Genomic DNA, 12,938 nt, shown 5'->3' with positions numbered 1-12,938 from the left:
CTCTGATCGAGAGGAACAGATACACTGATCTGGGGGTACAGATACACTGATCGAGAGGAACAGATACACTGATCGAGAGGAACAGATACACTGATCGAGAGGAACAGACACTCTGATCGAGAGGAACAGACACACTGATCGAGAGGAACAGATACTCTGATCGAGAGGAACAGATACTCTGATCGAGAGGAACAGATACACTGATCGAGAGGAACAGATACACTGATCTTGGGGAACAGATACACTGATCTCGGGGAACAGATACACTGATCGAGAGGAACAGATACACTGATCGAGAGGAACAGATACACTGATCGAGAGGAACAGCTACACTGATCGAGAGGAACAGATGCACTGATCGAGAGGAACAGATACACTGATCGAGAGGAACAGCTACACTGATCGAGAGGAACAGATACACTGATCTTGGGGAACAGATACACTGATCGAGAGGAACAGATACACTGATCGAGAGGAACAGATACACTGATCGAGAGGAACAGATACACTGATCGAGAGGAACAGATACTCTGATCTTGGGGAACAGATACACTGATCTTGGGGAACAGACACACTGATCTGGGGGAACAGATACACTGATCGAGAGGAACAGATAGACTGATCTTGGGGAACAGACACACTGATCGAGAGGAACAGATACACTGATCGAGAGGAACAGATACACTGATCTTGGGGAACAGACACACTGATCTAGGGGAACAGATACACTGATCTTGGGGAACAGATACACTGATCTCGGGGAACAGATACACTGATCTTGGGGAACAGAGACACTGATCTCGGGGAACAGATACACTGATCGAGAGGAACAGATACACTGATCGAGTGGAACAGATACACTGATTGAGTGGAACAGATACACTGATCGAGAGGAACAGATACACTGATCGAGAGGAACAGATACACTGATTGAGTGGAACAGATACACTGATCGAGAGGAACAGATACACTGATCGAGAGGAACGGATACACTGATCGAGAGGAACAGATACACTGATCGAGAGGAACAGACACACTGATCTGGGGGAACAGATACACTGATCTCGGGGAACAGATACACTGATCTCGGGGAACAGATACACTGATCGAGAGGAACAGATACACTGATCGAGAGGAACAGACACACTGATTGAGTGGAACAGATACACTGATTGAGTGGAACAGATACACTGATTGAGTGGAACAGATGCACTGATCCGGGGGAACAGATACACTGATCCAGGGGAACAGATACACTGATCGAGAGGAACAGATACACTGATCGAGAGGAACAGATACACTGATCCGGGGGAACAGATACACTGATCGAGAGGAACAGATACACTGATCTGGGGGAACAGATACACTGATCTTGGGGAACAGATACACTGATCGAGGGGAACAGATACACTGATCCAGGGGAACAGATACACTGATCCAGGGGAACAGATACACTGATCCGGGGGAACAGATACACTGATCCGGGGGAACAGATACACTGATCCAGGGGAACAGATACACTGATCCAGGGGAACAGATACACTGATCCAGGGGAACAGGTACACTGATCTGCGGGAACAGATACACTGATCCAGGGGAACAGATGCACTGATCCTGGGGAACAGATACACTGATCTTGGGGAACAGATACACTGATCTAGGGGAACAGATACACTGATCTTGGGGAACAGATACACTGATCCAGGGGAACAGATACACTGATTGAGAGGAACAGATACACTGATCTCGGGGAACAGAGACACTGATCCGGGGGAACAGATACACTGATCCAGGGGAACAGATACACTGATCCAGGGGAACAGACACACTGATCTCGGGGAACAGATACACTGATCGAGAGGAACAGATACACTGATCTTGGGGAACAGATACACTGATCTGGGGGAACAGACACACTGATCGAGAGGAACAGATACACTGATCTTGGGGAACAGATACACTGATCTCGGGGAACAGATACACTGATCTGGGGGAACAGATACACTGATCGAGAGGAACAGATACACTGATCGAGAGGAACAGATACACTGATCGAGAGGAACAGATACACTGATCTGGGGGTACAGATACACTGATCGAGAGGAACAGATACACTGATCGAGAGGAACAGATACTCTGATCGAGAGGAACAGATACACTGATCGAGAGGAACAGATGCACTGATCGAGAGGAACAGATACACTGATCGAGAGGAAAAGTTACACTGATCGAGAGGAACAGATACACTGATCGAGAGGAACAGATACACTGATCGAGAGGAACAGATACACTGATTGAGTGGAACAGATACACTGATCGAGAGGAACAGATACACTGATCGAGAGGAACAGATGCACTGATCGAGAGGAACAGATACACTGATCGAGAGGAACAGATGCACTGATCCGGGGGAACAGATACACTGATCGAGAGGAACAGATACACTGATCGAGAGGAACAGATACACTGATAGAGAGGAACAGATACACTGATCGAGAGGAACAGATGCACTGATCGAGGGGAACAGATACACTGATCGAGAGGAACAGATACACTGATCGAGAGGAACAGATACACTGATCGAGAGGAACAGATACACTGATCTTGGGGAACAGATACACTGATCTGGGGGAACAGACACACTGATCGAGAGGAACAGATACACTGATCTTGGGGAACAGATAGACTGATCTTGGGGAACAGAGACACTGATCTAGGGGAACAGATGCACTGATCTTGGGGAACAGAGACACTGATCTCGGGGAACAGATACAATGATCTGGGGGAACAGATACACTGATCGAGAGGAACAGATACACTGATCGAGAGGAACAGATACACTGATTGAGTGGAACAGATACACTGATCGAGAGGAACAGATACACTGATCGAGAGGAACAGATGCACTGATCCGGGGGAACAGATACACTGATCCAGGGGAACAGATACACTTATCGAGAGGAACAGATACACTGATCGAGAGGAACAGATACACTGATCTGGGGGAACAGATACACTGATCTAGAGGAACAGTTACACTGATCTAGAGGAACAAGTACACTGATCTAGAGGAACAGATACACTGATCTCGGGGAACAGATTCACTGATCTTGGGGAACAGATACACTGATCTAGAGGAACAGATACACTGATCTATAGGAACAGATACACTGATCGAGAGGAGCAGATACACTGATCTATAGGAACAGATACACTGATCTCGGGGAACAGATACACTGAACCCGGGGAAAATGTACACTGATCTTGGGGAACAGATACACTGATCTTGGGGAACAGATACACTGATCGAGAGGAACAGACACACTGATAGAGAGGAACAGATACACTGATCGAGAGGAACAGATGCACTGATCGAGGGGAACAGATACACTGATCGAGAGGAACAGATACACTGATCGAGAGGAACAGATACACTGATCGAGAGGAACAGATACACTGATCTTGGGGAACAGATACACTGATCTGGGGGAACAGACACACTGATCGAGAGGAACAGATACACTGATCTTGGGGAACAGATAGACTGATCTTGGGGAACAGAGACACTGATCTAGGGGAACAGATGCACTGATCTTGGGGAACAGAGACACTGATCTCGGGGAACAGATACAATGATCTGGGGGAACAGATACACTGATCGAGAGGAACAGATACACTGATCGAGAGGAACAGATACACTGATTGAGTGGAACAGATACACTGATCGAGAGGAACAGATACACTGATCGAGAGGAACAGATGCACTGATCCGGGGGAACAGATACACTGATCCAGGGGAACAGATACACTTATCGAGAGGAACAGATACACTGATCGAGAGGAACAGATACACTGATCTGGGGGAACAGATACACTGATCTAGGGGAACAGAGACACTGATCTCGGGGAACAGATACACTGATCTGGGGGAACAGATACACTGATCGAGAGGAACAGATACACTGATTGAGTGGAACAGACACACTGATCGAGAGGAACAGATACACTGATTGAGTGGAACAGATACACTGATCGAGAGGAACAGATACACTGATCGAGAGGAACAGATGCACTGATCGAGAGGAACAGATACACTGATCGAGAGGAACAGATGCACTGATCCGGGGGAACAGATACACTGATCGAGAGGAACAGATACACTGATCGAGAGGAACAGATGCACTGATCGAGGGGAACAGATACACTGATCGAGAGGAACAGATACACTGATCTGGGGGAACAGATACACTGATCTTGGGGTACAGATACACTGATCCAGGGGAACAGATACACTGATCGAGAGGAACAGAAACACTGATCGAGAGGAACAGATGCACTGATCCGGGGGAACAGATACACTGATCGAGAGGAACAGACACACTGATCTGGGGGAACAGATACACTGATCTAGGGGAACAGATACACTGATCGAGGGGAACAGATACACTGATCCAGGGGAACAGATGCACTGATCGAGAGGAACAGATACTCTGATCGAGAGGAACAGATACACTGATCCAGGGGAACAGATACACAGATCTAGGGGAACAGATACACTGATCTGGGGGAACAGATACACTGATCCGGGGGAACAGATACACTGATCCAGGGGAACAGATACACTGATCTGCGGGAACAGATACACTGATCCAGGGGAACAGATACACTGATCCAGGGGAACAGGTACACTGATCTGCGGGAACAGATACACTGATCCAGGGGAACAGATATACTGATCCTGGGGAACAGATACACTGATCTAGGGGAACAGATACACTGATCTTGGGGAACAGATACACTGTTCTTGGGGAACAGATACACTGATCTAGGGGAACAGATACACTGATCTTGGGGAACAGATACACTGATCCGGGGGAACAGATACACTGATCGAGAGGAACAGATACACTGATCAAGGGGAACAGATACACTGATCGAGAGGAACAGATACACTGATCGAGAGGAACAGATACACTGATTTGGGGGAACAGATACACTGATCGAGAGGAACAGATACCCTGATCTTGGGGAACAGAGACACTGATCTGGGGGAGCAGAGACACTGATCTTGGGGAACAGAGACACTGATCGAGAGGAACAGATACACTGATCTTGGGGAACAGAGACACTGATCCGGGGGAACAGAGACACTGATCTTGGGGAACAGATACACTGATCCAGGGGAACAGATACACTGATCGAGAGGAACAGATACACTGATCGAGAGGAACAGATACACTGATCGAGAGGAACAGATGCACTGATCGAGAGGAACAGATACACTGATCGAGAGGAACAGATGCACTGATCGAGAGGAACAGATGCACTGATCGAGAGGAACAGATACACTGATCTGGGGGAACAGATACACTGATCGAGAGGAACAGATACACTGATCGAGAGGAACAGATACACTGATCTGGGGAAACAGATACACTGATCGAGAGGAACAGATACACTGATCTGGGGGAACAGACACACTGATCGAGAGGAACAGATACACTGATCTTGGGGAACAGATACACTGATCTGGGGGAACAGACACACTGATCTAGGGGAACAGATACACTGATCTTGGGGAACAGAGACACTGATCTCGGGGAACAGATACACTGATCTTGGGGAACAGAGACACTGATCTCGGGGAACAGATACACTGATCTGGGGGAACAGATACACTGATTGAGTGGAACAGATACACTGATCGAGAGGAACAGATACACTGATTGAGTGGAACAGATACACTGATCGAGAGGAACAGATACACTGATCGAGAGGAACAGATGCACTGATCCGGGGGAACAGATATACTGATCCAGGGTAACAGATACACTGATCGAGAGGAACAGATACACTGATCGAGAGGAACAGATACACTGATCAGGGGGAACAGATACACTGATCTTGGGGAACAGAGACACTGATCTCGGGGAACAGATACACTGATCTGGGGGAACAGATACACTGATTGAGTGGAACAGATACACTGATCGAGAGGAACAGATACACTGATCGAGAGGAACAGATGCACTGATCGAGAGGAACAGATACACTGATCGAGAGGAACAGATGCACTGATCCGGGGGAACAGATACACTGATCTGGGGGAACAGGTACACTGATCGAGAGGAACAGATACACTGATCGAGAGGAACAGATACACTGATTGAGTGGAACAGATACACTGATCGAGAGGAACAGATACACTGATCGAGAGGAACAGATGCACTGATCCGGGGGAACAGATACACTGATCCAGGGGAACAGATACACTGATCGAGAGGAACAGATACACTGATCGAGAGGAACAGATACACTGATCTGGGGGAACAGATACACTGATCTAGGGGAACAGAGACACTGATCTCGGGGAACAGATACACTGATCTGGGGGAACAGATACACTGATCGAGAGGAAAAGATACACTGATTGAGTGGAACAGACACACTGATCGAGAGGAACAGATACACTGATCGAGAGGAACAGATACACTGATTGAGTGGAACAGATACACTGATCGAGAGGAACAGATACACTGATCGAGAGGAACAGATACACTGATCGAGAGGAACAGATGCACTGATCCGGGGGAACAGATACACTTATCGAGAGGAACAGATACACTGATCGAGAGGAACAGATGCACTGATCGAGGGGAACAGGTACACTGATCGAGAGGAACAGATACACTGATCTGGGGGAACAGATACACTGATCTTGGGGTACAGATACACTGATCCAGGGGAACAGATACACTGATCGAGAGGAACAGATACACTGATCGAAAGGAACAGATGCACTGATCCGGGGGAACAGATACACTGATCGAGAGGAACAGATACACTGATCTGGGGGAACAGATACACTGATCTTGGGGAACAGTTACACTGATCCAGGGGAACAGATGCACTGATCGAGAGGAACAGATACTCTGATCGAGAGGAACAGATACACTGATCTTGGGGAACAGATACACTGATCTTGGGGAACAGATACACTGATCTTGGGGAACAGATACACTGATCTAGGGGAACAGATACACTGATCCGGGGGAACAGATACACTGATCTTGGGGAACAGATACACTGATCTTGGGGAACAGATACATTGATCTAGGGGAACAGATACACTGATCTTGGGGAACAGATACACTGATCCGGGGGAACAGATACACTGATCTAGGGGAACAGATACACTGATCTTGGGGAACAGATACACTGATCTTGGGGAACAGATACACTGATCTAGGGGAACAGATACACTGATCTTGGGGAACAGATACACTGATCTGGGGGAACAGATACACTGATCTGGGGGAACAGAGACACTGATCTCGGGGAACAGATACACTGATCTGGGGGAACAGATACACTGATCGAGAGGAACAGATACACTGATTGAGTGGAACAGACACACTGATCGAGAGGAACAGATACACTGATCGAGAGGAACAGATACACTGATTGAGTGGAACAGATACACTGATCGAGAGGAACAGATACACTGATCGAGAGGAACAGATGCACTGATCGAGGGGAACAGATACACTGATCGAGAGGAACAGATACTCTGATCGAGAGGAACAGATACACTGATCGAGAGGAACAGATACACTGATCTTGGGGAACAGATACACTGATCTGGGGGAACAGACACACTGATCGAGAGGAACAGATACACTGATCTTGGGGAACAGATAGACTGATCTTGGGGAACAGAGACACTGATCTCGGGGAACAGATGCACTGATCTTGGGGAACAGAGAAACTGATCTCGGGGAACAGATACAATGATCTGGGGGAACAGATACACTGATCGAGAGGAACAGATACACTGATTGAGTGGAACAGATACACTGATCGAGAGGAACAGATACACTGATCGAGTGGAACAGATACACTGATCGAGAGGAACAGATACACTGATCCGGGGGAACAGATACACTGATCCAGGGGAACAGATACACTTATCGAGAGGAACAGATACACTGATCGAGAGGAACAGATACACTGATCTGGGGGAACAGATACACTGATCTAGGGGAACAGAGACACTGATCTCGGGGAACAGATACACTGATCTGGGGGAACAGATACACTGATTGAGTGGAACAGACACACTGATCGAGAGGAACAGATACACTGATCGAGAGGAACAGATACACTGATTGAGTGGAACAGACACACTGATCGAGAGGAACAGATACACTGATTGAGTGGAACAGACACACTGATCGAGAGGAACAGATACACTGATCGAGAGGAACAGATACACTGATTGAGTGGAACAGATACACTGATCGAGAGGAACAGATACACTGATCGAGAGGAACAGATGCACTGATCGAGAGGAACAGATACACTGATCGAGAGGAACAGATGCACTGATCCGGGGGAACAGATACACTGATCGAGAGGAACAGATACACTGATCGAGAGGAACAGATGCACTGATCGAGGGGAACAGATACACTGATCGAGAGGAACAGATACACTGATCTGGGGGAACAGATACACTGATCTTGGGGGACAGATACACTGATCCAGGGGAACAGATACACTGATCGAGAGGAACAGAAACACTGATCGAGAGGAACAGATGCACTGATCCGGGGGAACAGATACACTGATCGAGAGGAACAGACACACTGATCTGGGGGAACAGATACACTGATCTTGGGGAACAGATACACTGATCGAGGGGAACAGATACACTGATCCAGGGGAACAGATGCACTGATCGAGAGGAACAGATACTCTGATCGAGAGGAACAGATACACTGATCCAGGGGAACAGATACACAGATCTAGGGGAACAGATACACTGATCTGGGGGAACAGATACACTGATCCGGGGGAACAGATACACTGATCCAGGGGAACAGATACACTGATCTGCGGGAACAGATACACTGATCCAGGGGAAAAGATACAATGATCCAGGGGAACAGGTACACTGATCTGCGGGAACAGATACACTGATCCAGGGGAACAGATACACTGATCCTGGGGAACAGATACACTGATCTAGGGGAACAGATACACTGATCTTGGGGAACAGATACACTGATCTTGGGGAACAGATACACTGATCTAGGGGAACAGATACACTGATATTGGGGAACAGATACACTGATCCGGGGGAACAGATACACTGATCGAGAGGAACAGATACACTGATCTGGGGGAACAGATACACTGATCGAGAGGAACAGATACACTGATCGAGAGGAACAGATACACTGATTTGGGGGAACAGATACACTGATCGAGAGGAACAGATACCCTGATCTTGGGGAACAGAGACACTGATCTGGGGGAACAGAGACACTGATCTTGGGGAACAGAGACACTGATCGAGAGGAACAGATACACTGATCTTGGGGAACAGAGACACTGATCCGGGGGAACAGAGACACTGATCTTGGGGAACAGATACACTGATCCAGGGGAACAGATACACTGATCGAGAGGAACAGATACACTGATCGAGAGGAACAGATACACTGATCGAGAGGAACAGATGCACTGATCGAGAGGAACAGATACACTGATCGAGAGGAACAGATGCACTGATCGAGAGGAACAGATGCACTGATCGAGAGGAACAGATACACTGATCTGGGGGAACAGATACACTGATCGGGAGGAACAGATACACTGATCTGGGGAAACAGATACACTGATCGAGAGGAACAGATACACTGATCTGGGGGAACAGATACACTGATCGAGAGGAACAGATACACTGATCGAGAGGAACAGATACACTGATCTCGGGGAACAGATATACTGATCGAGAGGAACAGATACACTGATCTGGGGGAACAGATACACTGATCCAGGGGAACAGATACACTGATCGAGAGGAAACAGATACACTGATCTCGAGGAACAGATACACTGATCTCAGGGAACAGATACACTGATCGAGAGGAACAGATACACTGATCGAGAGGAACAGATACACTGATCGAGAGGAACAGATACACTGATCGAGAGGAACAGATACACTGAACCAGGGGAACAGATACACTGATCGAGAGGATCAGAGACACTGATCGAGAGGAACAGATACACTGATCTGGGGGAACAGATACACTGATCTAGAGGAACAGATACACTGATCGAGAGGAACAGATACACTGATCCGGGGGAACAGAGACACTGATCCGGGGGAACAGATACACTGATCGAGAGGAACAGATACACTGATCGAGGGGAACAGATACACTGATCTTGGGGAACAGATACACTGATCTAGGGGAACAGATACACTGATCTAGGGGAACAGGTACACTGATCTGGGGGAACAGACACACTGATCCAGGGGAACAGATACACTGATCGAGAGGAACAGATACACTGATCGAGAGGAACAGTTACACTGATCCAGGGGAACGGAGACACTGATCGAGAGGAACAGATACACTGATCCGGGGGAACAGAGACACTGATCCGGGGGAACAGAGACACTGATCGAGAGGAACAGATACAATGATCTTGGGGAACAGATACACTGATCCGGGGGAACAGAGACACTGATCCGGGGGAACAGATACACTGATCGAGAGGAACAGATACACTGATCGAGAGGAACAGATACACTGATCTGGGGGAACAGATACACTGATCGAGAGGAACAGATGCACTGATCGAGAGGAACAGATACACTGATCTGGGGGAACAGATACACTGATCGAGAGGAACAGATACACTGATCGAGAGGAACAGATTCACTGATCTGGGGGAACAGATACACTGATCGAGAGGAACAGATACACTGATCTGGGGGAACAGATACACTGATCGAGAGGAACAGATACACTGATCGAGAGGAACAGATACACTGATCTCGGGGAACAGATATACTGATCGAGAGGAACAGATACACTGATCGAGAGGAACAGATACACTGAACGAGAGGAACAGATACACTGATCGAGAGGAACAGATACACTGATCGAGAGGAACAGATGCACTGAACCAGGGGAACAGATACACTGATCGAGAGGAACAGATACACTGAACCAGGGGAACAGATACACTGATCGAGAGGAACAGATACACTGAACCAGGGGAACAGATACACTGATCGAGAGGATCAGATGCACTGATCGAGAGGAACAGATACACTGATCTGCGGGAACAGATACACTGATCGAGAGGAACAGATACACTGATCGAGAGGAACAGATACACTGATCCGGGGGAACAGATACACTGATCGGGAGGAACAGATACACTGATCGAGAGGAACAGATGCACTGATCGAGAGGAACAGATACACTGATCTTGGGGAACAGATACACTGATCGAGAGGAACAGATACACTGATCTTGGGGAACAGAGACACTGATCTGGGGGAACAGATACACTGATCGAGAGGAACAGATACACTGATCTTGGGGAACAGAGACACTGATCCGGGGGAACAGATACACTCATCGAGAGGAACAGATACACTGATCGAGGGGAACAGAGACACTGATCCGGGGGAACAGATACACTGATCGAGAGGAACAGATACACTGATCTCGGGGAAGAGAAACACTGATCCGGGGGAACAGGTGCACTGATCGAGAGGAACAGATACACTGATCGAGAGGAACAGATACACTGATCGAGAGGAACAGATACACTGATCTGGGGGAACAGATACACTGATCGAGAGGAACAGAGACACTGATCCGGGGGAACAGGTACACTGATCGAGAGGAAAAGATACACTGATCGAGAGGAACATATACACTGATCGAGAGGAACAGATGCACTGATCGAGAGGAACAGATACAATGATCGAGAGGAACAGATACACTGATCTTGAGGAACAGATACAGTGATCTCAGGGAACAGATACACTGATCGAGAGGAACAGATACACTGATCTAGAGGAACAGTTGCACTGATCGAGAGGAACAGATACACTGATCGAGAGGAACAGATGCACTGATCTCAGGGAACAGATGCACTGATCGAGAGGAACAGATACACTGATCTCATGGAACAGATACACTGATCGAGAGGAACAGATACACTGATCTCAGGGAACAGATGCACTGATCGAGAGGAACAGTTACACTGATCTCAGGGAACAGATACACTGATCTTGAGGAACAGATACACTGATCTTGAGGAACAGATACACTGATCGAGGGGAACAGATGCACTGATCTTGGGGAACAGAGACACTGATCTTGGGGAACAGAGACACTGATCGAGATGAACAGATACACTGATCGAGAGGAACAGATACACTGATCCGGGGGAACAGATTCACTGATCTAGGGGAACAGATACACTGATCGAGAGGAACAGATACACTGATCAAGAGGAACAGTTACACTGATCTCAGGGAACAGATACACTGATCTTGAGGAACAGATAAACTGATCGAGAGGAACAGATACACTGATGTGGGGGAACAGATACACTGATCTCGGGGAACAGATGCACTGATCGAGAGGAACAGATACACTGATCGAGAGGAACAGATACACTGATCGAGAGGAACAGATACACTGATGTGGGGGAACAGATACACTGATCTCGGGGAACAGATACACTGATCGAGAGGAACAGATACACTGATCGAGGGGAACAGATACACTGATCGAGAGGAACAGATAAACTGATCGAGAGGAACAGATACACTGATCTCGGGGAACTGATACACTGATCGAGAGGAACAGATACACTGATCGAGAGGAACAGATACACTGATCGAGAGGAACAGATACACTGATCGAGAGGAACAGATACACTGATCGAGAGGAACAGATACACTGATCGAGAGGAACAGATACACTGATCGAGTGGAACAGATACACTGATCGAGAGGAACAGATACACTGATCCAGGGGAACAGATGCACTGATCGAGAGGAACAGATGCACTGATCGAGAGGAACAGATACACTGATCGAGGGGAACAGATAC

This window comes from Heptranchias perlo, chromosome X (genome assembly GCF_035084215.1).
Source record: "Heptranchias perlo isolate sHepPer1 chromosome X, sHepPer1.hap1, whole genome shotgun sequence".
Lineage (NCBI taxonomy): Eukaryota > Metazoa > Chordata > Chondrichthyes > Hexanchiformes > Hexanchidae > Heptranchias > Heptranchias perlo.
Note: the sequence above shows the minus strand (reverse complement) of the source record.